Source organism: Thamnophis sirtalis, unplaced genomic scaffold, assembly GCF_051295495.1.
Source record: "Thamnophis sirtalis isolate CommonGarterSnake01/CBP01778 unplaced genomic scaffold, rThaSir2_p1.2 scaffold_7, whole genome shotgun sequence".
Taxonomy (NCBI): Eukaryota; Metazoa; Chordata; class Lepidosauria; order Squamata; family Natricidae; genus Thamnophis; species Thamnophis sirtalis.
The window spans coordinates 5652356-5665164 of NW_028261387.1; the positions used below are offsets into that span (position 1 = coordinate 5652356).

Below are 12809 nucleotides of genomic sequence, written 5' to 3' on the forward strand. Positions count from 1 at the left end.
GAAACCCACCCCTGATGGAGATGCTGCAACGGTCGAAAAACGGTCATCAATTACTTTTTTCAGTGCCAGTATAAATGAATGGTTGTAAATCAAGGAGTATCTGTAATCACCTGATTACCTGAGGCATTATTTCCACCCTGCGTATTTTTATTATACATAAACTGTATGCTGTTTTAGAATTTTTACCCCAATGACCAAATCTGTCATAAATTCACCTCAGCCCGAGTGAAATAATTTTAAGCTAATTACATTTGTGCGCGTAAGAACTCCATATTGCAGATTCCGCCCTGCGGTGGCATAGCAAATAGTTGTAGCTGTGTTCGCCGTGCGGGGGAGGATGTTGTATTTGCGTGACTTCCATTTCGACAAGAATAATTGGAAAAAAATGTGGCTTTTCTGTTTCTACAAGCTACAAAAAGAAGCAGATAAATAGCAAATCTGCATTTGGATTAAATGTCAACTTTAGTGTTTCATTTGGTTTTCAACCAGGGATGGGGTGATGCAAGATTAACCTAACACAAATCTACCGCCTGGTCTCTGCGCATTCTTTGACCTTCCCTCCCTGTCATCTCTTGGTTCTGAATTAGAGGCCATGAAAAAAAAAGTTGAAAATATGTTTTGGATGGCTTAGGCCAGAGGTTCTGTCTTGTCCTGAATTAATTTCATGTCCCATAGCAAGTCAACAGCAGCTGGCGTTATGACCTCCGCTCCCCCAGGAGAATGGTTACATCCCTCAGGAGGCAGGGAAATTTATTGCTATTTCCTTATTAATATTCAAAAGCACTATCTCTCCTTGCGGAAAAAAAAATTACCCTAAAAAAATGTAAATGGATGGAATTAACGATCCGTTCGATATACACCTGAGAATTGGTACCCCTCCACTTTCACCCCCAAAGAATCCCCGTTAGCCTTGAAATAAGTTGAAACAGAGCTAAGCAAATGGAAACCAACATTCTTTAGTCAGTAGAGCAGTGTTTCTCAACCTTGGCAACTTGAAGATGTACGGACTTCAACTCCCAGAATTCCCCAGCCAGCGAATGCTGGCTGGGGAATTCTGGGAGTTGAAGTCCGTACATCTTCAAGTTGCCAAGGTTGAGAAACACTGCAGTAGAGCATAGAGCTGACACCTTGCTTTTGATGTATAGCTAAACACAGAGGTCCCCAACCCCTGATCTGTGGACCAGGACCGGACTGTGGCATGCAAGAAACCGGGCCACACAAACAAGCGAAGCCCCATTTGTGGGGCGCAAGAAACCACGCCCTCCCTTCCAAGCCATGGAAATACTGTTCTGATTGAGACTTCCCAAGACTTCCCAACTCCTTGTCCCGACAAAAAACCCTTTTATTAATTTACTGTGAATTCTGCTCATTCACAGCCAGCAAAGTCTTTCAAGGGAGGATTTACAGTCACAGACCTTATCTGGCTTGGAGAGCTGCCAAGATGATATCTGCAGAACTTGGCAAGGAGCCTCGGAGAGTCACGAATCAATTAGCGAACTAATTGTCTCCTGCAAACTCCACTCCCCTTTTGCTCCTCTTTTATTATTTCCTCTGGGAGGGGCCATTCATCATCTGGCCTTATTCCCAAATCGACCCCTGTTCTTTAGTTGTTTCCAGTGGTGGGATTCAGACGGTTCGCACCTATTCGGGAGAACCGGTTGGTAACTTTCTAAGCAGTTTGGAGAACTGGTTGTTGGAAGAAATCTCCTTTTGTTTTTTCTCACTTTACAGGGCTAATCCTGTAAGGAAGGCAGGAAGGAAACATTCTGGTGGTGTTTCTAGCCTAATCTTTATTGACCTGATTACAGAAACTGACTCTCCGGTTAACCCTTATTACCATTGTAACAACTAAGGCGAAGCATCCATCAACCGAGCCCCACCTACCCAGATAGTTATTAGGGCAGAGAACCGGTTGTTAAATTATTTGAATCCCACCACTGGTTGTTTCCTTTGTCTGGCAACTCTGTGCCTGCGCACACTGGGAACAGGCTCCAGCTGTTTGTCTGCCTCACTGATGTCTGACACTGAAGGCAGCTGATAACTGGAATACGGCCCTGGCCCCATCTCTGCCTCTGACACAGAGCCTCATCAGAGCCTTCCCCAGACTCCAGGCCTGGCCCATGTTCCTCCCCAGCCTCCTCAATATCCGAAACTGCTGCCAGCTCCACTGGCGGGCCACAATGCTGACTTCTCTCCACAGAACTAGTCCCTGGTGTCCAAAAGATTTGGGGCCACTGGCTTAACATGCAGATAGCCCTCAATTTAGAACAGTTTGTTCAGTGACCATGCAAAGTCATAACAGCGCTGAAAAAAGTTACTTAGGATCAGTTTTCATACGACCGTTGCAGCATCCCCATGGTCTTGTGATCAAAATTCAGATGCTTGGCAACTGACTCACATTTATGACGATTGCAGCCTCCCAGGATCAGGTGATTCCCTTTTGTGACCTTCTGACCAGCCAAGTCAAGCCAGACTAGAGCCAGACTAGAGCCAAGGTGGCGCAGTGGTTAAAAGCAGCACTGCAGGCTACTGCTAGATCAGCAGGTCAGCGGTTCAAATCTCACCGGCTCAGGGTTGACTCAGCCTTCCATCCTTCCGAGGTGGGTAAAATGAGGACCCAGATTGTTGGGGGCAATATGCTGACCCTCTGTAAACCGCTTAGAGAGGCCTGAAAGGCCTATGAAGCGGTATATAAGTCTACTGCTATTGCTATTGCTATTACTCACTTAATTTGACTAATTTGCTTGTCTCATTTAACAACTGCAGTGATTCACTTAATAACTTGGGCAAGAAAAGCCGTAAATTGGGGTGAACTCACTTAAGAGGTGTTTCACAGAAATGTTGGGCTTGATTGTGGCCATACGTCAAGGACTACCTGTATTAATGTATATAATAATTCTTTGGGGAGAAATGGGTGAGAAAACCCAGAGAAGGCATGGCTACATATATTTCCTGTTTACTGCCCATCTCAACCTTACTTCACTTTCATGTCTAGCAAATAACCAATGGGATTAAAGAGGTTGATGTGGCGACCACCCTTCCCCACCCTCACCCCGCAATCCAGCAAGTGGAACATCCCGTTTCTCCCTTAAAAGTGGTCTCTTCCTACCAGTGGTGGGTTTCAAAATATTTTAGAACCTCTTCTATAGGTGTGGCCTGGTTTGTGGGAGTGGCTTGCCAGCCATGTGACTGGGTGGGAGTGGCTTATCAGCCGTGTGACTGGGTGGGCGTGGCCAACTTGTGAAATGTGGTGAAACTCACTTAACAACGCTCTTGCTTAGCAACCAAATTGTTGGCTCAGAAACTCTGGCATTTGAAGCACGCAAGTCTTAAAGCTGTCAAGTTACAAGACCCTTGCACCCCTAACCCTTTAGGAAAAAAATCCCAGGGGTGTTCAAACTTGACAGCTTTAAAACTTGTGGGCTTCAACACCCAGAATTCTTCCTCCAGTCATATTGGCTCAGGAACTCTGGCATTGAAGTGTGCAAGTCTTAAAGCTGTCAAGTTACAAGACCCTCGCACCCCTAACCCTTCAGAAAAAAAAACCCCAGGGATGTTCAAACTTGACAGCTTTAAGACTTGTGGACTTCAACTCCCACAATTCTTCCTCCAGTCATGTTGGCTCAGAAACTCTGGAATTTGAAGCACACAAGTCTTAAAGCTGTCAAGTTACAAGACCCTTGCACCCCTAACCCTTTAGGAAAAAAACCTCAGGGGTGTTCAAACTTGACAGTTTTAAGACTTGTGGACTTCAACTCCCAGAATTCCTCCTCTCACTCTTCATCTTGATGATGTGCGGATGGGCAGGGGGAGGGAGCTGGAACTGGTTCTGTAGAAGAGGTTAGAACTGGCAGGAACCCACCCCTGCTTCCTACTGTGTAAACATTGCAGCAAATTGATCAGGGCAAAGAGAACAAAGGAAGTAGAAATTTAGAAAGTTCTGGAAACCATACCTGGACTACTTGCAGACGCTGGCATGGTGTCAGCTCCTCTCCATTAATTAACTAGGAAAGAAAGACCACCGGACTCCATGTGTGGAAAATCAAGTGTACTTTTACTAATTAAGAATGGTTAAAAGGCAAAGCGTAGCGAAGTCTGATTAATTAGGCGCGAAAGCAATTGATATATAGAATAGCCCATTCCCCACCCCTTGGCATCATAGTCCCAGACCAATCATAAGTCTTCCAAGTGTCAGGTGTGAGATAACTTCAAAAGGCATCACGAAGATGGAATGCCATTAGTGCCATTAGTCCTGGCGGGAAACACCCACGCATGCGTAGTCTGATCAGCCGGTGAACTCCAGAACATTCCTCCAGCACAATGAGTAACCCCTCCCAAATACCATGCCCTCCCTCCCCGTTTCATGGCAGCTGAAGCGAGAGCAAAGCAGAGGCTGACACATGGTTTTTGGATGTTTCTGCTTTTATTTTAATAAGGAGACCAAACCTAATACATTATATGTTAATAACTCACCAATAACTTGACAAAGAAGGTTTGTGGGTTTTTTTCTTATTTGAACAAATAGCTTTGTTCAAATCTTTCATTCTCTAAAGAACTGACATTTCAGTGAGTGCGTCAGCCAAATGTAAAGACACCTTTCATTTTGAAAAAAAAACACAAATCTTATTACAACCTTTAAACTGAGAACATACATATAAAATATTATATGCATGAAAATAAGTATATACATGTGAGTAAAAATAACATTTATTTATTTTATTTTAATTGGATTTATATGCCGCCCTTCTCCCAAAGGACTCAGGGTGGCGTACAACAACAACAAAAAAACACATATCACAAAAGTTAAAAAGGAAATTAAATAAAGTATCCAAAAACAAACCCAATTAATATTAACAATAAAAAATTTAAAATTAGTTTAAAATTAGCAATTAAATTAATCATTTATTTTATTCTGTTCAGGCCAGGCCAGCTTGCTGGAAAAGCCAACTTTTTAGGGTGCATCGGAAGGACCGGAGGTCGGGGATTATGCGAAGCTCCGGGGGCAGCTCATTCCAGAGGGATGAAGAGAATTCATAACCTTATGGTTTCTAGCTTGCTGCCTTAACCACTAGATCAAATTGATGAGTACTAGGGCAGGGATGGCAAACTTTTTTGGCCTCAGGTGCCAAAAGAACATGTGTGCATGCTACCACACGTGCTTGCATGCCCACCCCCTTAATTTAATGCCCCCCATGGTGTGCCCCCTGCACATGCACGCATAACCACCCTCCCCACTTCCCCACGCATGTGCGCACAGCTTTCTGCCGTAATGATCATCTGGGTAGGTGGGGCTCAGTGGTCATGTGACTGGGTGGGCGTGGCCAACTCAAGGCCACTCAGGTCGATGGGCGCTTCGCCTTAGCTGTTACAATATAATAAGGGTTAACCGGAGAGGCAGTTTCTGTAAGCAGGTCAATAAAGATTAGGCTAGAAACAACTCCAGAATGTTTCCTTCCTGCCTTCCTTACAGGATTAGCCCTGTAAAGTGGGAAAAAACAAAAAGAGATTTCTTCCAACAATCGGTTCTCTGAACTACTTAGAAAGTTACCCACCGGTTCTCCCGAATAGTTGCGAACTGGCTGAATCCCACCACTTCTCCAGAAGCAAAAGCTGGGGATGCAAAAGCTGAATAAAAGAAACTTGCACTTAGTAACATCTTTAGACTGGTAAAGCAGCCTAAAATTGGCAGAAGAAGGGAGTGATTTTGAGGTGGAATGATTTTTGAAGCCCAGAAGCTATTTTGCCTTTTGGACTAACTTTCTTTGTAGTGGTTTTATAGTCATGAAGTTGTTCTGCCATGATGTTGGCAGAAACGCTTGAAGTCAATGATGGTTTAAAAAAAATATTTCAGAACTGTGCCATCAGAGAGATGGTGCACCTCTGAGAAGCTACACTCACACGTGAAACATCACCGAGAACTGCCTATTGTCTGAATAACAGCAAGATTTTTTGTTCGCCCACTGTTTCAAGTCTTTCGCAAGCGTCAATAAATTCCAGGTCAGCGTCCTTGCTTCATTTTCTTCTCTTTCCTATTAAAAATACCGTTTAATGTTCATTAGTGCAGAACTGGGGGGTTTTGAGTGGGCAAAAAAATAGAAATTAAATTGGGTAGAGTAGATTTTCTTGCACTTGAATACTTGGCATGACCCAATATTGCATTACTATATTTGCTGTTTAAAAATAGCAGCAATCAAGTGAAGTTGCCAGTGGAATCCTGCCTTTTGTCATTATTCTGCAAATGAAAACTCAAGCAAGCAAAGGACACAGCCAGACTATAGATTGAAATTGAAATACTTTCCCATTATTAAGGTTGTCCTCCATGTGTGTTCAGAATACAGGCAATATAATAGGTGGGGCCGAGCCTCATACACACTGCCTGCATATTTTATTTATTTATTTGTTTGTTTGTTAAATTTCTAGGCCGCCCAATCCCGGAGGACTCCAGGCGGCTTACAAAGAAAGAAAAAAAGAATAAAAGCAAAATAAAAGAATAATTTAAAAATTCCCAACACTCATACATTTCTAATCGGGGCTGGACCTTAACGATAAGGTCAACAGCCCCAGGCCTGCCGGAACAGCCAGGTTTTAACAGCTTTTCTGAAGTCCATCAGAGTGGGGAAGGTCCGGACCTCTGGGGGTAGCTGGTTCCACAGGGTCGGAGCAGCCACAGAGAAGGCTCTCCTCCAGGAGCCCACCAGCCAACATTGTCCGGCTGACAGTATCCAAAGGAGGCCCACCCTGTGGGATCTTACCGGCCATTGGGAGGTGTGTGGCAGTAGGCGGTCTCGCAGATACACTGGTCCTGAGCCATGTAGGGCTTTAAAGGTGATAACCAACACCTTGAATTGCATCCGGAGATCAATTGGCAACCAGTGCAGCTCGCGGAGGACAGGTATAATATGGGTGTATCTCGGTATTTAGGTATTTGGTATTTAGGTATTTATTAATGCTTATAGGCCGCCCTTTTCCCTGAGGGGACTCAGGGCGGCTTACATACATTACATTTTGGGCGTACACCCAAAATCGCTTGCGCGGCTGCATTCTGGACTAGCTGTAGTCTCCGAACGCTTTTCAAGGGTAGCCCCATGTAGAGCGCATTGCAATCATCCCGCCTGGAGGTGACAAGGGCACTTGTCACCTCAAGGCTATTGAAGTGTGGGCTTGCAATTTAACAATAGCAATAGCGCTTAGACTTATATACCGCTTCACAGTGCTTTACAGCCCTTTCTAAGTGATTTACAGAGTCAGCATATTACCAACCTCAGAAGGATGAAAGGCTGAATCAACCTTGAGAATCGAACTGCTGGCAGCCAGCAATCAGCAGAAGTAGCCTGCAATACTGCATTATAACCACTGAGCCGCCATGTACCCACAATATGTCCCTTCCCATCATATATTTCAACACGAATAGCTATAGCAATAGCAGTTAGACTTATATACCGCTTCATAGGGTTTTTAGCCCTCTCTAAGCGGTTTACAGAGTCAGCATATTGCCCCCAACAACAATCCGGATCCTCATTTTACCCACCTCGGAAGGATGGAAGGCTGAGTCAACCCTGAGCCGGTGAGATTTGAACCGCCGAACTGCAGATAACAGTCAGCTGAAGTGGCCTGCAGTACAGCACTCTAACCACTGCGCCACCTCGGCTCTCTAAGACGGCTGTGGGGAGAGCTTGCTGCCATCCATTGTTCATGCTTTCCTGAAATGGAGAAGAAAAAGCAAAAGAATAGGGTTGAGTGTGATTTCCTTCTTTCCTTTGATTCTCGAGAACTCTACGGATTTTTCAAGCAAGGAATCCTCAGCCCTTTTTCCAGATTATAATTGCCATCAAAGCTCTCCAATGCTTAATTTTGTCTTCCCATTCTCATTGCAACTCAAAGGTCTTCCAAGTCTTGTTGAAGCACAGCTCCCATCTTTCTTCACTATTGAAGAAGCAACATTGACATTGCTGGAGCCACAGCTCTGGCTGCATTGAGAGGCTCGCCTTTCCCCACTTCTCCTTAACAATACAGAGAAGAGGGCACACTGACCTTCCGTGCCTCTTATTAAATAGCTCTTAACGATATAAAAAGTAAATGCTACTTTCCATGCTAATGCAAGCAATGCAAAAACTTTACAATTTATTAATAAGTTTCTTGAGAGCTCTAAATTTGTCCATTGGCATCCAAGCACACCCATTCAAATTCAAAAGCACTAAATCATTCTCCTTCTCTTTGGCTTCATCGGAGAATCAGTTTTCCATACAAATGCATTGGGTTTTCGTTTCGTTTCGTTTTTTCTAAATTGATCCCAGACCTTGACGTCTTCAGTAATCTTTGCTATTCGTAACCTGCAATTTTCTGTTAGCGATTCCGTTAGGCAAAGCAATCTTTCTCCCCCCCAAAAATTTTTTTTGTCTAACTTCCATTAGATTTTTTTTTCTGATATTTTGCCAAATTCTAGAGAGTCTTCAAGAAGACACATCATGCTGTCTACCTGCTCCGCAATGCCCAGGTTTCAGTGCCCATGCGACCTCAACTTTTGGTTCTACTTGATATTGTAAGTTTATTTGTCTTGCTGCTGATGTATCTTTTGCACATTCCATTTTCAAGATGTACATGTCTTATTTACAATGCAAGCCAGAACATCACATCACCTGGCTTTCCCTGAAAGCTCATAATTAAACCAAGCGAAATAAAGTAAAACAGGCCATAAAATCAAAAGCCAGCAGGAATAAACAAGTAAATAAAACAACAATGTCCAAATAAACAAAAACCGTCCCAAATAGACAAGACACCAAGGTTAGTACCATCAGGCAAGCCTGCTGTTTTATAAGAACCAGATAATGAAAAGGGTCAGAGGTGGGTTTCTACCGGTTCGCACCGGTTCGGTAGGACCGGTTCGTCAAATCTACCAAACCGGTTAGAAGAGGTTCCACCAGTGGACCCAGAAATCAGGCCACACTTAGAGAAGAGGTTCCAAAAATTTTTGAAACCCACCACTGGAATACATATCTCAGTTTTCTTCTTCTTTTTCTTTTTTTCTCTCATCCTTATCCACTTAAGCATTTCCTGTTTTTCTCTCCCCCAGATCTGAATCTGATTTTGGCTGGCTGTTACTTGATATCTCTCTCCCTTTCCCACTCGCTCTGGGACAGGTTTTCCTCATTTTTGCTTTCCCTTGGTCCCTTATCTTTTCAGCTTTAGCAAGAATTACTCCATTTTCTGGAAAAACTCAGGCTTTATTTCAGCTACGTTTTAGGCTGCTTGGACTTATTATATGACATTACCCGTGTGATACTTCTGTTTTTCAGTGGAAACATTCCAATTTGGAATCACCTAATGGACAGATAGCAAGAGATTGCCATAGGAGAGAAGACAGCATTGGAGAAGGCGGTAGCTAAGGGGAAAAATACATTTTTAAAAGATCAAGGGTCAATCTCAATGTGACCCGACAAATGCGCGCCCGACAACAGCACGCCGACAAAACCGCGGTGATAAAACCGCAATGTTGACAGCGTGCCCACAAAGGCTCGCCGACAAAAGAGCACCGACAGAAGTGAGATTACGGTTAAGGTAAGGGTAAGGGTAAGGGTAAGGGTTAGGGTTAGGTTCAGGGTTAGGTTCAGGATTAGGTTTAGGGTTAAGTTTAGGGTTAGGTTTAAAGCGCACTTCTGTCGGCGCGCTGTTGTCGGCGCGCTTCTGCATTCATTCGTCGGCACAATTTCAAACTCGCGGTTTTCTCCCAGCAGTTTTGTCGGCGTGCTTTTGTCGAGCGCGCATTTGTCGGTGAACCCAATCTCAGTAGGGCTAGTATTCATTATTATTCTTCCATATATTTACTTTTTGATAGACAGTTCAAATATTATTTAATGTTTTAAATCTGTTTGAAGCTTCATTTGTTGAAATGACCATAAACAGCATGGAATCCATAACATAGGATTCGCCATCGGATTATACCAGTACAGCCTGAGTGGCTCATAGGAAGGTTCAGAGGACTTCTGTGATGTGGTGAAACACATTGGTCACTCTCTTTATGGGATGAAATCATTCTCATCTTTTCCATTAATCACATCCTCTTTTCTGAGAGCCTGAATGCCTATAAAACCTCACTATTGACCCAAGACATAGCCGTCCAAAAATCACGCACCCACCTATTCATTGCTTCCCCATCGTTCTCCCACCCTGCGGCTTTGATTTTTGATGTTTTGAAGCAAAAATCTTCGACCACAAACATGAAAAAGTACGTTTCAAGGGTAGAAAGATATCTGCCCCAGGCAAGCATGTTAACGGTATCCGGCTTCCTTTTGATATATGAAGTTCGTATTCTACGTTTGTCTTTAAAGGGTGTGTGGCTCAGACGGAAAATGTGGCAGGCAATTCACTTCCAATTTGTAAATGATGCCTGTGGATTTGGAAGCAAAATGAAAGGGAGAAACTGCCAGCCACAATGGCTGCCATGCCATAGGCTCCGCAGGCAGCAGAGTGTGCAGAGGAAGGGTCCAGCCACACATCTGGAAAGTAGCTCTTTCTGTTTCATAAGAAGCTGCATGCTACTGAAGCTCAGAAAGAACCTTGGCTGTGATATGGGACATTTTCACATATATATTTTTATTAAAAGTTTTACAAAGAGCATAAAAACTAACACAAAACTAATGAAGAGTAAAAGCTGGAAAGAAAGAAAGAAAAGGAAGGAAGGAAGGAAGGAAGGAAGGAAGGAAGGAAGGAAGGAGAAAGGAGAGGATGGGGGAAGCAAAAGTGCAGAAAGAAAAAAGAAAAGGCAAGAGAAAAAAGAGGTTCCACCACAAAACCGCGGTAGAATAAAGCGCGCTCAACGAAAGCTCGTACGTGACGTCATCACAGCACGACGAAAACAGCACGCTGTGAGCGGTAAACTTAAAATTAACACGTAAATCTAAACCTAACCCCCCCAAACCTACCCCTAAACCTAACCCTTAACCTAACCCTTAACCTAACCCTAAACCTAACACTTAACCTAACGCTAAACCTAACGCTAACCCTTAACCTAACCCTAAACCTAACCCTAACGCTTAACGTAACCCTAAACCTAACCCTAACCCTATACCTACACCTAACCCTTACCTTTATGTGAATCAGCTTGCTTTAATTTAATTTTAATTTTAATTTAATTTATTTTTAATTTTATTTGTCGCGCTGCTGATGACGTCAGGTACGCGCTTTAATCGGGTGCGCTTTAGTGGACCGCGGTTTTGACGGGTCACGAAAAAGGAAGCTTCTGATTTTCCTTTGCAGCAAATATAAGTATGGTGACAAAGTTACCCCTTACCATGATTACAAAATGGCATGGTGTTGCAATGGTATGTGGGAATGTCCTTGGGAGACAAGCGGAAGAGCCACAGATTAGGCAAGGGTCAAACAAGTGTCAACTCAGCTCACAGGTGGAATGTGGGTGGCAAATATCTCAGAAGGGACCCTGCCAAATTTCCTGAACTGCGGAGGTAAGGAGAGGAAGATGTATCTCAGACCTGCAAGATTCTGTGAACGTAACTTTACAATAAATTTGGAACTAGCATTTCTGGGTGTGTTCCTTGTCTGGATAAAAACTAACCAAGGAGATAAGCAACCTAAAACAAAGGAGACATTTCCTGAGAGTTAGAACAATTAATCAGTGGAACAGCTTGCCTCCAGAAGTTGTGGGTGCCCCAATACTTTTTCAAAAGAGATTGGACAATCGTTTGTCTGAAATGTTGTCGAGTTTCCTGTTTGAGCACGGGGTTGGACTAGAAGACCTCCAAGGTGCCTTCAAATTCTGTTATTCTGTATTCTGCAAAGCATGAGGAGCAAGTCAGAAATTACCCCCCCCCTTGGTTTAAAAAAATGACACTCATCTGTACGTTATATGAGAACAAACCAGATTTGCCAGATGTTTGTTGTCACTAGGGCTCATATATAAAATCACAAATCTGTTGTAATTGCACTTCTCATTTCCTTTCTCAGGGGTATAACTTGAGGTCCCAAAATGAAGCATCCTTAAAAACATCTTATTTTAATAACAGGCTGTCTCTGATGTGGATCTGTGTTCCTGTCTGAATCAACTCCGAAACAAAGAAATGACCACGCAGGAGTATCACTGGGGGAGGGTGTGTGTGTGGAGGGGCTGAGCAAGTGAGATTTTGAGTGCCATAACATGGGCAAATGATGGGAATGACGTAAATTGCTTCACTTGCCTCCTTGAAATGATGCAGCACTGCAGGCTACTTCAGCTGACTGCAGTTCTGCAGTTCGGCTGTTCAAATCTCACCGGCTCAGGGTTGACTCAGCCTTCCATCCTTCCGAGGTGGGTAAAATGAGGGCCCGGATTGTTGTTGGGGGCGATATGCTGTCTCTGTAAACCGCTTAGAGAGGGTTGAAAGCCCTATGAAGCAGTATATAAGTCTAACTGCTATTGCTATTGCTATCACAACCCCTCACGGATGCCTGTGCCCTCTTGAATCAGACTTCCTGGGAGACTTTCTCCCTGACAAGGGGAATTGGAAGAGATAAACAAACACACAAGAATAGAAAGAACTTGTGGCTTTACTGTGGAGAATCTAAAAAGCTATTATGGAGGGAATTCTGCTGAGTGGTGTGTCTTGAGATGCGAATTCTGTTCATGCCATTGTTTAAATTCCTTCGTCTCTTTCAACCACCAGTTCTATGTCGACAGCTCGAAGTTCCTCTTTGTGGATGGTGTGGAGAAAATTTCTAAATGTTCCTTGTTTGCACTTCAGACAGTCACTCACGCCCTCGTCATCTCAAGATTATATTACTACTCTACTTGGGGCTGCCCCTGAAAAGTGTTCGAAGAC

The 12809-nt window shown here is 43.6% G+C and overlaps 1 protein-coding gene across 2 annotated transcripts in view; it reads left to right on the forward strand.

The window, feature by feature from the left end:
• The window catches only part of OLFM3 (olfactomedin 3), a 232974-nt gene that overhangs the window by 188018 nt on the left and 32147 nt on the right, over positions 1-12809 (forward strand). The gene's annotated exons all lie outside the window — the stretch shown is intronic.